This window comes from Ischnura elegans, chromosome 4 (assembly GCF_921293095.1).
Source record: "Ischnura elegans chromosome 4, ioIscEleg1.1, whole genome shotgun sequence".
In the NCBI taxonomy this organism is placed as follows: Eukaryota; Metazoa; Arthropoda; class Insecta; order Odonata; family Coenagrionidae; genus Ischnura; species Ischnura elegans.
Genome location: NC_060249.1, coordinates 13,051,236 through 13,065,487, shown reverse-complemented (window position 1 = coordinate 13,065,487; position 14,252 = coordinate 13,051,236). Strand labels below are relative to the sequence as shown.

Here is a 14,252-nt window from a genome sequence, read left to right as displayed (position 1 = left end):
ATATCTCGCCGCGATGCAAAGTTCTTTGAAACACGATTGAAATGCCCCTTTGTGGATATAAATCGAGTTTATACGTGACCTATTGGAGCCTGTCAGTTGCCAGGACTTCCATGACGTCATCTGCCATCGAGCCCAACAAACTATAGTTACCCCGTATATCTGAAGTGGAGCTAGCCGTGTCAAGTGATACCTCCTCCGAGAGTGCTCAAATATGGGATGAGCATCCAGTTTACCCTAGCGCAAGCAACATGGCCACCATGCGCAACTACATTAACCTCTGCGGTGGCATGAAGTTCAGCACGAGCGTGCTCAAAGGCCGTGCCTTATCACTTTGTGGCGTGTCTTTCGTTCTTTATGTTGGGCGCGTGCTCTGAGGGTTGGTGGTGTTTACGGCCTGGGAATTGTGGGAAGGGAAGATGCTCTATTGCCTGAGAAAGAGTTGGGATGGGAGGGAAATTGGAGCGATAAATTGTTTATCCTCTTATGGCAGGCAGGGAAGCGAGGCTGGAATTTAAAAAAAAAAAGATCGCTCCAGTTATGTCCTAAGGCCTCATAATCTTATTCATGTAACCTGGAGATGTGAATCCAAATATTTCTTTGTACTCGAACCATAATCCTTCTTTTGGAGGGGCTTTCACTGCCAGGCGAAAATAACCGCTACGGAACATCATGATTTCCCATTGTGTTCACAGCTTTGTCCGTGATACAGTTAAATTTTTTAATGCATCCTATGGTAAGAACCAATTTTTACAGTCATTCGTGGACTATGTTCATTTTAGCGCAGAATGTTAGGAAAAATATGCATAAAACTAACGTTTACCCCAGTTTTACATTTATTCGTGTAGTTTCGACTGCAAAAATGATGATATAATATAATAAAGTAAGTGCAAAAAGCATAAATATCATGTGTTATCGAAGAGAATGTTGATATTCTACCTTGAAAGTGCGTAGAGGAAAATCTTCAATTGCCGTGTATTATAGTAATAATAAAATCATCGCAGGTACATTTCGTTTTGAATTAACCGGTGGAATTCTGAATGTTCCAGTGACGTATCTTTGTGTCTCATTTATTTCCATTCATAAGATTTATCACCTATGGGTTTACATTATTTATGTTATTAAAACATTAAAGTTTTTTTCTGGTAATGTAAAGTTCAATTTACAAGGAACCGCACTCATTTGAGGCACACATTGGAGGTTAAAGTCAAGGTTTCAATAATGTGCTACCCTGCACGGGTTTCTTGTAGTTCCACCTTTCCTCATTGCGGCAGTCTGCATTGAATCAGGGCTCTCCGTGCATAGTTTTATGGCGGGGTGGGTAAAACTATCTGAAAATAGTTTTAAAACTTCATTTAAAAAAGAAGGGTCTCTTTTGACTTATTCATGGCAATTGTCTTGACACACTGAACGAATAAGGCTGAGATTGAACGAATCATGTATAGTGCCTTCCTGCTCTTACCAGTAAAATGTATTTGCAGCCTTGGTTATTTTATTTGCATATGTTAATTTTCAAAACCGTTGATTATAATAAAAGCCTTAAATTTAAAATAAAAAATATATTAATAAAATATATGGGAACGCATATGGTTTAAAAAAAATAATTTTTGAGAAATATGTATGTGAAATTAAAAGTTTCAGTTATAACTTATGAATCTTTTTCATAAATTTACTCGAGAAACTATCAGTAATCGAACTTTGATAAGGAATTTTAGCAATCCCTCCGGCTAAATAATTTAATAATGCGGTTGAAGTAAATATGGCATATTACTCCGCCGAAATGCGCATATTACTCACAATTTCGGGCAATTTATACCCAATTCTTTAAAGGGACTGTTGGTGTGACTGAAGGCATGATCTTTCTCTAGTGATTTAATTTCGTGCAAATAAACTCCAATTACCCTCATCACCGTTCATCATTACATCTTGAATGTTTCACTGTGAGAGGGATCACGTGAAAAATCCAGCGTATATTGCCATGGAGCGGAGTCCTTGTTGCTTCCCCTTCCATCTATCGTCATGGAAACTGGTCCCTCGACTTTATTTCTTTAAAATCGCCACTAGCAATTGCTATTTCTTTTACTCTTAATGTTGACACGATTGTAGATTCACGGTTTTCACGTAGCACAAAAATTATTTACCTTGTAAACGTTATGAGGGCATTTTTTCCCTCGCACGATGCAATTATTTCAAGCTAACTCATCGTTAATGGCGGTGAATATGATGTCAACGTATACGAAATCGGGTATTCGAGGAAACAACAAGTGTAAATGGGGTATTTAACTTTATGTACGTTTCATTCCCGGGTCTATATACTGTCACTGTATTTCATTTATATTATGGATTCTCACCAATATATTAACAGGCTATGTTTTTTGTTTTTGACTCTTTTGTTCAGCTATTTTTTATTTTTAAGTGTAGTAGAGTGTTACTTTTGCTTTCATAAAATAAGATTCAATTTACGTAAGATTTGAAAAATATTTACGGGTATCCATATATTATAATAATTAGGAAGCTAGATATAATTAGCAATTGAGATTCACGAATAAATTTCATCATGCTCATGAACTTTATACATGCATTAAATAATTTCAAATTCATGTTTTCGTGATTTAGAAGGCACGATTCGTCGAACAAACACATTAGTATGTTTGATTTCAAAGTTGCGGAGACTTTTTGGAAATATACATTGGACCTCATAGAGCCGATGTATTACGGCAAGTTATTTTGTAACGAGGTAACAATTGGCTTTCTGTGTCGCAAAAGTATACGGAAACCGGCTTTCTCTTATAGATTTGACTTCAAATCAGTTTTTTTCTTCATTACTGTACCGTCGACGGGAATGTCAGTTACAACCTTGTCAAGCAAATGATCGGTAGGTAGTTGTAATCAGGAAGACAAAAGAAAGCCGATGGAACTCTAACCTCTATTTCCGCCGGGACTAAATGCATATCAGGCGCCATTCCGATTTCCATTTGATTTCGAGCATAAAATGCTTCGCTCTCTGTAATTTCAAATCTGAGTGCATTCTATAGAAATGACGACAGAGTTCAAGGCCAGAGTCGCGTTCTCTCATTTAATATCGATCCGTCGTTTGCGAAGGTAGAGGGGGGTAAACCTTTTTTTATCGAATAAAACCTTATTCAAGAACACTTAGGTTTGTATTTTTCCTTCGGTTGAGAGTGGAGGGCTGTGATGGATATAATTACGCCTTCGGCTTCTGCACCATTCGATGGATAATTCCATTTTTGATGTTTCCTATTGAAATAGATAGCTGTCTTTGTTTTGTCAAAATTTGAACTGACGCTATAATATTTTTGCAAAACGCGTATAAAATATTTAAATTTTTGGTTGAATCTAGCCATTAATTAATTTTATATTCTGATAAAATGTTTTCAATGCAGCATGCAACAAAGGTGTGATTATTTGCATTGAAAAAAGTTTCTGGAATAATCCCTGTCTGAAAGAATCTTTAAAAAATGTACAATTAAGCAAAATTTACATGTATATCTTTTTCCCATGGACAAGCAGGAAGGGGTTGGAGGGGAAATATCTAGCTGGCTGAAGGAAGTGGTGCGGGCTATACTTCAGAGGCGTGGCAGTGCAGGTCGGCGCTGTGTGGGATGAAACGGATCGGGGGACCATGTCTCAATGAAACATTGCCGCATGAATGGTCACGGATACATCAAAACAAACAAAATTTCGGTCAAATAGGGCATTAAGGTCAATTTTTTATCGTAAAAGAGTGTTTTCAGCCCAAAAAAGTCCAATTTCCGGTCCTAAGTGCTCTTGGTGAACGGGTTTTTGTTATTTTAAAGTAAATAAATATTGTAAATGAATATTACCTTCATTTCAGTAATTTTTAACGTAACAAATATCATCTAAGGAAAATGTAAGTTTTAGGACTTCAGATGCGTAAAAGATATTATGATGGACATTATCAAATGCTGGGCGAAATAGCGAACAAAGTAGGCTTTGTCGTAACGTACTATTTAAGAAAAAATCCCTTTGACACCAAATTTGGAATAAAATATAGTGACGATTTGATTATTGTCATAAAATTAGATACTCATTTATACACGTTGAATTTCTGATTAATGACCTGCAAGGAAATTTTAAACTTTGTGTAGACAATTTATTGAACTAAATCCAAATCAAATGAAGCGTTCGGTTACTCCGCGACACGGACCAGTGAGCCATTACCTGGGTAGCTGCCTTTGATCATTGCCTGTGACCCAGAATCGAATTGACTTTGTGCCCCGTGTCACCTATTGCAGCGTATCCCGGCGTCTGCCCCGCAAAGGAATTACTCCCGAACACCACTCATTCCGCCTCCGACCGTGCCACGCCACTGCAAATTATTCCTTCGCCCCGTCCCACCCCACATCCGTACCTTTAGGCGTGTTTACCATGTGCGCGGTTTTCAAGAGTGCCTATGAGACCATGTTGATCTAAGTTTATTCCCCTATTTTGAATGGTTAATAAGAAAGCGTGCTAATGAATATGGAATACAATAGGGTGGTTTACTATTATTTTTAATTGCCTAAATCGAAAGATTATTACTCCTGGAGTACGCATTTCACGCCCATAGATTTGTGAATGACGATATATATTTTTCGCGACTAAACGAACAGTGAAAATTTTCAAGCGTGCGAAAACGCGACGGCTAAGTACGAATGCTGGGAAAACTCCGTATGACGTCGTTCTAGTTCTCGCTGCCGCAAGTGAGGTGACCTTGGGGCGAGACTTTGAGCGCTGATACGACGCAGGATGCTAGCAGGTAGCAGAGTACCCTGCTAGCTGGTAGCGCTTGGCTTAAAGGATTACCTTATCAAACGAAGGAAACTTTCCGACCTTAGGCAGGTTTAATAGGTGATTATTAAGAGATGTTTCCCTGAGCTCTGTGCCTCATGCATGCATTGGTAATCTCAGACGATGTAAAACTCCTTTCGACTCGTATAGAAACTAGGCCCCTGTGACGTCACGTGGAGTGGCATCGCATGGGCGCCAATCTGGCCTTTTTCAAACGAGGTTAAAATTGTCCATTGCCATTCGTCAACTGGGATTTCTAAAACCAAATAATTTATATATTATGAATACACTAATGGTGAGTAAGGAATCGCAATCAATGCATTCTTTTCTTTGATGAAGGAAACTACCCTCTTGTGCAACTCATTTTGAAAGGGCCAAGAAAAAATCGCTTTGCACGTTCGACTCCGAATACTTCTTAATATCGACCTTGATTATAATACCGTGATGATGATGTAAAGTTATTGAAACTATGGTTGGTGTCAAGAAATACTGAGTGTGGAACATAAACTTTTTGTTTTATTTTCCTACATCGTCGTTCAAGAAAAGGAAACCGGAAACTTTACACAGTTTTGCAGTTGTCAGGCTCGTGTTTTAGGGTTTTGTGACTTTTTTATTTCGGATTTCACTAATCGTAGATATCGAGGCATTGAGTACATGGCGGTGGACTACACAGGAGTCATATATTATTTCTTATCTTGGGTTTTCCATGCTATGTGCCAAGCCTTCCACGTGACCGGAGGTGGAATTCACATTAATTGTCAGGGAGAAAATTTCCCTCAGCCGGAAATTGAACCACGGACTTTCGGTGCATCTAGTACCATAAGCCCCGGTACAACTTTCATGGGATGTGAGATACCTTGATGGCGCACACATCCACACTGTGACACGGATAAATTAAGGTCCCTGGAACAATCCGTGCCTGGAGGATATGGATTTAATGCGTTTTTAAACCTAATTTTCGCCCCAAGGACGTCTTGCGTGAGTACCTCGGCACCTAAAGAACCCAGTGTGGACACGGCGATGCCCGCACCCTCGTTCACCCCTAACCCCTTCCCCATAGAAGTCAAACAGAGTGTTTGAATTAATAAGTGAATGTCTGTTAATGATGAATGGTAACCTGCAAGAGAAAATATAAGAAATTGCCATCTCCTCAGTAACAATAATATCATTAAATAAAATATCAAAATCAGTGAAAAAACAATATAATTATTTTAGATTTCAAAGAAATTATAACGAACACGCACAATAACAAAGTGTTATGACAGAAACAAAACTAAATACTCAATTTCAGCAATGCAACAAATATAATTTACAGTTTTGAAGAAAATATAACGAAAACTTACAAAAATACAGGAACAAACTTGGTATAATGTTTTGTCTACACCAAAAAAGACAAAATGTAAACACACTTAAATCAGGGTCTTCAAATTATATTTATACGGCCTTTTTTTAAAAGGTTTGAAGGTTCTATGATTACTTATTATATGTCTGTGAGGGATATCAGAATCCCGAAGCGGTAAGTGGAATAGAGTTGACATATATTTGTGTATGGTGCAGGTTTGAGAAATTTGCGGAAGTATTGAGAGTGATCGGGTTCGGAAATGGAATGGAATGACTAGTGGTTTATTGGATGAAGGCGGAAATTGGAAATTCGCTGTATCCGATGAAGCCCTCAATGATGGACAAGAGCGGTGATTGGATTAACTGGGGCTGAGAATTTTATTGCACATTAACTTTGAATTTAAATCTGTGGAAAATGATTTCAGTCACTTTCAGTGATTCCAGTGACGGCAGATTCAGTGGAAGAGGCAACAATGGATTCACTAATGAAAATTACTCATCGAGGGGGTATTTTACTGATCTATAATGAACTTTCACCAATCTGAAACGAACCAAAAATCTAATTTATACGGACTTTGATTTTATATTCTGTAAATATAATGTAGGAGTTTATCAGTCATATCTTTACTTAGGAGGAAGGAGTATTTTCGTTCACTCAAGATCTGAAATCGCAAATTTTGAAAATAAATTGGTAGAGGGAACGGAAATATATGTTACAGCGAAAAAAACTTCTCTTTTTAGCCATACTCTCGTAATTTTTAATTATGAAAAGGTGAGAGTCGTCTCTACGTCGGCTGAAAGACGGCATCAGAGATAGTTTTTTTTCATCCTTATAGAGCTCCAAAGTTCGCTTCAATGGTGGCGGAATAATAAACTTTTCACGAGACCATTTTCCGCAGTACCTCCAGGGATGGAAATCCCATAACTTTTTCCATGACTTGGCGTATCTATTTTTCCGTCGCTGATGCCGTCTTTCAGGCGATTAGAACGGACGGTTGCCAGCAGCGCCTAGCCCCTCGTTTGGAAACGGAAGTTATAAATAGAATAGGAAACAAATTTATTGTTCAAAGCATAGCCTGTGGAACATACATCCAATACATAAGAAAAAGAACAAGCTCTGTAGTATTACAAGAGATATATGCAAGTCAATTTGCTATAACAACAGGATCGTTGAAACACAAACATAATATAAAATCAAATACAATGACAGAATTTAACAAAAAAATATCAAGCCAATTCAATAAAACAACATAACAACAAAAAAATCATACAAAAATCTTTAACGAAATTAACGTAGATTCTTTGAAAGGAAGAAAAAAAATCAATAAATGATTGGACGGTAGATGTACACGCTCAATCACCGTAACATTCATTAATCAGGTACGCAAGCATTTTTATTTTGAATTGATATCTAGTTTTAGCTTTCGATATGTAGTCTGGAATATCATTCCACGCCCTTATACATGAATTAACGGTGGACAATTGGTATACAGTTGTTCTACATTTAGGAACTTTAAATCGTTTTCTGACTCTAATAGATCTATTTAATACATTGCTTAGGTTTGCAATTACCTTTTCATAGAGGTAATCCGGTGCTTTACTAGATAAAATTTTATTCATGAAAACAGATAGTTGGTCTATCCTTCTGTGCTTTAATTTTAACCAGTTTAACTTAACATAGTACGGGGTCACATGGTCATAAGTATTAACATTGTATCTTACACCAGAATTTAACATAGTTTGTAATTTATGAAGTAATTCACCAGTTAGGTCAGAAAATAGAAGTGAGCAATAATCAATGTGTGGAATTAACAAAGAATTTACAAGCTGCATTCGTAACTCCTGTGGAATTAAAGATTTGAATTGTTTCATTTGCGCTAGTGTTTTGTATATCTTGTTTGAGATAGACAATACATTTTCATTCCAGGTAAGTGTGCTATTAATATGAACACCTGCACTAAGGTCTGCTTTTGTTGAATTGACCAAATACAGAAAGTGAGGGAATAAGTTTACTGATAAGTTTAAGATACAGTCCGTACAACTTTGGTTGGATTAGTATGGATACTGCACGGATGTCATATGTTAACGCTGACAATATTATCTGGTTGTCGTAGGGATATTGATTGCTGCTTGGGTGGTAATCGACGCATTTCACTCTTTGATTCAACCTAACATTGAATTCTATTGATAAGGGTAGGACTCACCCGAGACTAGTGCACAGGCGTGTGAATTTTACAAATTCCGGACAGAGAGGTCAGTTCATTTCCCTAAGTCACCTCAAACATCGAGGATTTATTTTGGGAGTGTCGAAAAGCTTCATTCACCATGGAGGAGTTTGCTTAGCATTTCTGAATTGTCTGTGACTGTGTGCACATGTCAAGATTCCGTACATATCTTATCAATTCACGCGTAGACCGATATGTTTATTCTATTATGTTATAAAAAATGTATCTATTCTATTTTTTATCGAATAATCATGTATTTGGATTCTTAAAATACTAATTAAAGTCCATTTTTAAAAGTTTTTTATTTTTTCAGCCGACTAAAACGAACGGTTGCCGTCAGCAATTGTGACGCCTCATTTGGCTTTTAATGAAAATTGTAAATGCGGAAGTTATAACTATAGAAAGTGATAGAGTAAGTTATGGAAAAAGGGACGGTTTGAATGACTGCGTGATTCAAAGAATGATGGATCTAGCTTTCGCATTTTAATCTCTGAAATGCTATCGCTTGAACATTCTCTCTGAGGAACGGGAAAAAATATTGTGTAATACAAGCTTAGAGTTCAACTTTTCGCGTGCCGTAACCACCATATTCCTCGAAAATTACAATTATAATTGCGTATCCTCACCCCCTTGCCTTGCGACTGTCATGTAAGCAGCGAGCCCCTCGGGATGAGTTCTTGATGAAATTTAACGGGATGCATTTTTTTGTTTGAGAAACAGCATATTGTGGGAAAAGTTCTTTTGTGATTAGGTACTCTGGTTTCATTTCAAGATGGTATCGCAAATGCCAAGTTGGTGATGCGTCACCAAAAAAAGCCAAACACGGCAGGTCGAGAGTGAAGGGATGCTTCGTCTTAAGGGTCGCTTTGTGGGTGGTCGGTATTTTTCGGAGGCGCCTCTGGTGGCGAGAGACGGAAACGAGAAATAAGAGCAGCGGCCAGTGAGTGATTCACGCAAGAAAAAAAAAGATGTGTAGGAAAGAGTGCGGGATTCCCTTCTCTCCACACCCCTCTTCCGCTGTTTGAGAGAGGAGGGATGGGGATGTGCGGTAGATGGCGTTGGCGGTGGTGAGTGTGGAGATGGAGGCAGAAGGAGAGATCGACTCAGGAGCCCACACTTTACTCCTCGAGACGTGACGTCCATTCAGACAATGGAGAGAGAGAGAAAGATACGCCGCCTGCTCCTTATTTTATTTACCCTCTTTCGGATACTCGCGGGTGTCTTAACCGTTTCCTTATCAATCTCTTCCCTTTCTTTTCTTTTCTGAGCTACGAAATTCCGTTCGCTTTTAAACTAGGTAGCGAATGGGCATGTAGTCAAATGTAGTATGTTTGAACTGTAACATAAGACTGAAATCTTTATATAAGACATGTATTCATTGTTTGTATTTTATCACATTCTACCCAGTAAGCAGACGATATCCATTGGACATGAAATTATTTTGATTTTTTCCAAAACGCATTGTTAATACACGATGAATATTTCGACTATGTTACATAGATATGATATTTGAAACATTCACGACCAGCCGTTGAAATAATGTTGCTTAGATATCCATGTTGTGATATCCGTGTTATTAAAAATTTGTTATTCCAAACAGTATCATTGATAGCATATATTCTGCATAGAATTGAAGAGCATAGATGTTTTGTTTGTGTGTCCAGGGATTACGAAAAACAATGATACGCACTCCTATTATCTACTCATTAGATGTTGTGAAGATATCTAAGAGACTTTGTAATACGAACCTCCATATCCCCTGTTGGCGGCAACGTTTTTTGCTGAGTCCTTTGGATGATTGACAGATGAAAATAAATTAGTGGAGTCAAGGGAAATATATGTTACAGCGAAAAATAATCCTCTCTTTTCAGCTATTCTCTCGTAGTTTTTAACTATAAAAAGGCGAGGGCTTTCTCTCCCTTTCTAAGATTTGTTGACGTAATTAAATACAATTCAGTAACTCGAGAGAATCTTCCAATACGGGAAGGACCGAATACCTCCAAAGAGTTTCAACCCTACAGCGTTAAACACTCTGCTCTTACTGAAAGTCGAATACTTTCTTGTAAAGCCTGATTCACATGATAGTTTTTTTCTCCTCTGCCTAGCAATGGCTCCTAATTTCGCGCAAATGATAACGAAATAATAACCTCTTCACTAGATCATTTTCCGCGGTACATCCAGGGGTGGAGTTCCTATAACTTTTTCCGTCACTTGACGTGCCTTTTTTTCCGTCTTTGATGCTCTCTTTCAACCGATGAGAACGGACGGCTGCTACCTGCGACTGTAGCGCATCGTTTGCATTTTAACGGAAACTGTAAATACGGAAGTTATACATACAGAAAGTGAGGGAATAAGTCAACTGATAAGTTTAAGATAAAGTCCGTACAACGCTAATGGGATTAAGATAGATATCGCACGGATGTCATATCCTGACGCAGACAATGTTGTCTGGATGTCGTAAGGATATTGATTGCAGCTTGGGTGGCGATCGACGCATTTCACCCTTTGATTCAACCTAAAGATTGGATTCTATTGGTAAGAGTAGGACTCACCCGAGACTAATCCACAGGCGTGAGAATTTTGCAAGCCAGTTTCTTTTCCTAAGCCACCTCAAACATCGAGGATTTATTTTGGAAGTGTCGAAAAGCTTCATTCACCATGGAGGAGTTTACTTAGCATTTCTGAATTGTCTGTGACTGTGTGCACATGTCAAGATTCCGTACATATCTTATCAATTCACGCATAGACCGATATGTTTGTTCAATTATGTTATAAGAAATGTGTCTATTCTATTTTTTATTGAATAATTATGCATTTCGATTCTTAAAATACTCATTAAAGTCATTGTTTGAAAGTTATTAACTATTTTCTCCACGCCTAGTGAAGGCTTGCAGACTTCACGACCGATTTTAAAAACTGCAAACCATAATATGAACATAGACGCTTACGTTTGCATGTGCGGAAATCAAGGAGCCGTGGTTATGATCCACGGGTTAGCCGGTGAGGGAATTTTCTGCAAAATCACTGGTTTGTTGGCAGAGTTCCCGAGGGGAGGTAACCTTGGCCGCTTGCACCCCACCCACTTCGTTGCCGAATGAACCTCCAATGCTCGCCACCAGAGGGATATAGTGTCTCCGCCACCCTCAGACACCCATTACACTTCCGCTTTAAGGGTTGTCCTTATTCCTCCCAATATCCACCCAGACCGGGGATCGGCGTGTTATCCCCCTTCTCCTCGGATCATTCTCGGCCGGTTGGTGACTAATGGCGGGTGAAATTTGGCACGATGGATGGTGTTTTCCCTGTTCCGGAACAGTTGACGAGCGTCTCCCGAAAATAATTCTTTTTCTTCACTTCGACACCTGGGCATGCGCAAAGATTTGAAGTGGATGGTTATTCCTCTCTGGTCCCCTGTGGATGTGAATTTTCCATCGCCTTCGATAATATTTAACCCTGAAGAGACAGCATAACCAAGAGATAAGTCTCTGTGCTAATCAACTGGCTACCTTAATTGCCATTTATTTCTTTCGTCTTGTTCTAGGTCATAAATACGATAAATAACATGTAACGACAAAATATTAATGAGAAATAATGTCTTATTTTATGACCTACATCAACAGACCTATAAACATGTGACATTATAGTATAATTTGTAATAATGTCGCTAAGAAAAAAAACGGTATAAAATAAAAACTACACTAAGGGGCGGTTTACCAGAATTTGTCACCTTAGCCCCGGGAGTGTAGTTTTTATTTCATACCGTTTTTTTCTTAGCGACATAATTATAAATTATACTATAGCGTCACATGTTTATAGGTTTGTTGATGAAGGTCATAAAATAAGACATTGTTTCTCATTCGTATTTTAATGTCGTTACCTGTTAGTTATCGTATTTATGACCTAGAACAAGACTATAGAAATAAATGGCAATTAAAAATAATAAAATCCCGTGGTGCGGTAAATGCCAGGTTAAGGTGGCAAATTCTGGTAAACCGCCGGACAGAGGGCTGAAATCGAAAAAAGCTGGACAAAAACTCAAAATCGATTTTTTTGAGTGCGGAAATCGAAACTTCACAGGGATGTTGTCAATACGTTTTGGCATTTTTTGACGCCAACCGTTTTTCAAAGGCAAATTTTTAAACAAATTGCTTGGTCTCAAAGTTGAACAAATTTCGAAAAAATTTCCCTCATTGAATTTTTTTCGAACCATTCAGCATGTTAAAACGAATGCCACAACTACAATATCATTATGCGGTTAATTATTGTTAATTCTAATTTAAAAAGTTAATAATAAGAAAAGGATCACCGAGTTACCTCGAGATATTAATGCGGGATATTCAGTCATAAAGAGAGTGAAATTGAATGAACCAAGATAATATTTCCTCCAAAAAGAGGTTCTTAACCATGACGAATAAGGTTGATGAGAAGAATCATCTGATGGGAGATATATATGTGAGGTGATCTATCGGGGAGAGCTCACCCTATTGGAAGCGGGTGTTCTTGTGCGCGACAGTTACGTTGACTCGGACGTCCGACAATGGCACTAGAGGGACCATGGACGAAGACTGACGGAGAGGGTTCTATTTGGGCCCTTTCGCTGCACTAGGAAGTCGTTTGAGTCAACTCCTCTTCGTCATGAAAGGGTGGATGGACCGTCACTTCCTAACTCCATCTCCCATTCCCTCCATAGGAACAGTGCGAACAAAGGGTAGTGGCTCCATCATTGTCTCCACTTTGTCTGTGTATGGATTCCATTATCGAGCAATTATAGTAAGGCCCACTTTGGGGTCGTCTGATCTCGTTCAGAAGCGCTAGTAACTCGCCCTCAGGATTTAAGTTTTAACTTAAGAGGACGCATTCCTCCATCTCGACCGGTGTTTATACAAGAATTGCCATGAGAAAAAATTCCCCTGGACCGGGAATCGAACCACGGACCTTTGGCTTTCCGGGGCCAATGCGCAGACCACTACGCTATCCAGGTGCTTTAATTCCCATGGCAATTATACCAAGGTCCGAAAAGCCAAAGGTCCGTGGTTTGATTCCCGGTCCAAGGGAATTTTTTCTCATGACAATTCTTGTATATTTCACCGCCGTTCACGCGGCAGGGTTAGAAATATTACATCGACCGGTGTTATTTTCTGTTTTTTGCTGGCTTACTACTACCTTGAAACCTACGATATCTTGCTTGCAGTAATTTCGAACAATTTGCGTATTGCGGGTGACTCCGTAAAAGTTATCAACGTGGCTAGTCCCGGTATACTTAAATAAGTCTAGAGCGAACACCTCTTCGTGTTCAAAGTTTGGGCTTTGCTCTTTGGCTATTGCGCCGTGCGCACGACTTGGACTGCTTGTGGCATCATATGCTCAGCAGTCCATACCACCCTGTCCGATATAGTCACAAATTTGCACAAGGGAGATTGACGCCTCGGTAGCTTAACTGGCTTGAGCACTCGGCCGGAAATCAGGGGATCCGGGTTCGTACCCCGGTCAAGGTTTTTGATTTTTCCTCTATGGATTTTACGCACAATTTGTGCAATGCGGGTGACTCCGTAAACGTTATCACCGTGGCTAGTCCCGGTATACTTAAATAAATATCTTCTACATTGATATACAATACTTATCATGGGTATTCAAGGAAACGAATAATAAAACAAGCGTTAGAATGAATAGTTCTTAATGAAAGGCCGACTAATAGTCAGAAATAGAAATAAATTGGCAATAAATTTATAGTCGTCTAGGCTTATGTACAAAACGTAACGTGTTCTTTATTCCAGCTTTATTTGCTCGTGTTTGTTTGCAGAACTAACAACAAACCGCCACAGTAAGGCCGTTTTCATACGTACCGGCAAAACCGGTGCCGTTACCGGCACCGGCGCC

General features: G+C 38.8%; 1 non-coding gene across 1 annotated transcript; it reads right to left on the bottom strand.

The window, feature by feature from the left end:
* Window positions 1-13,282: 13,282 nt before the first annotated feature.
* Trnap-cgg lies at window positions 13,283-13,356 on the bottom strand. The gene has a single exon. It is a non-coding gene; the product is annotated as a tRNA-Pro (tRNA).
* Window positions 13,357-14,252: the final 896 nt, after the last annotated feature.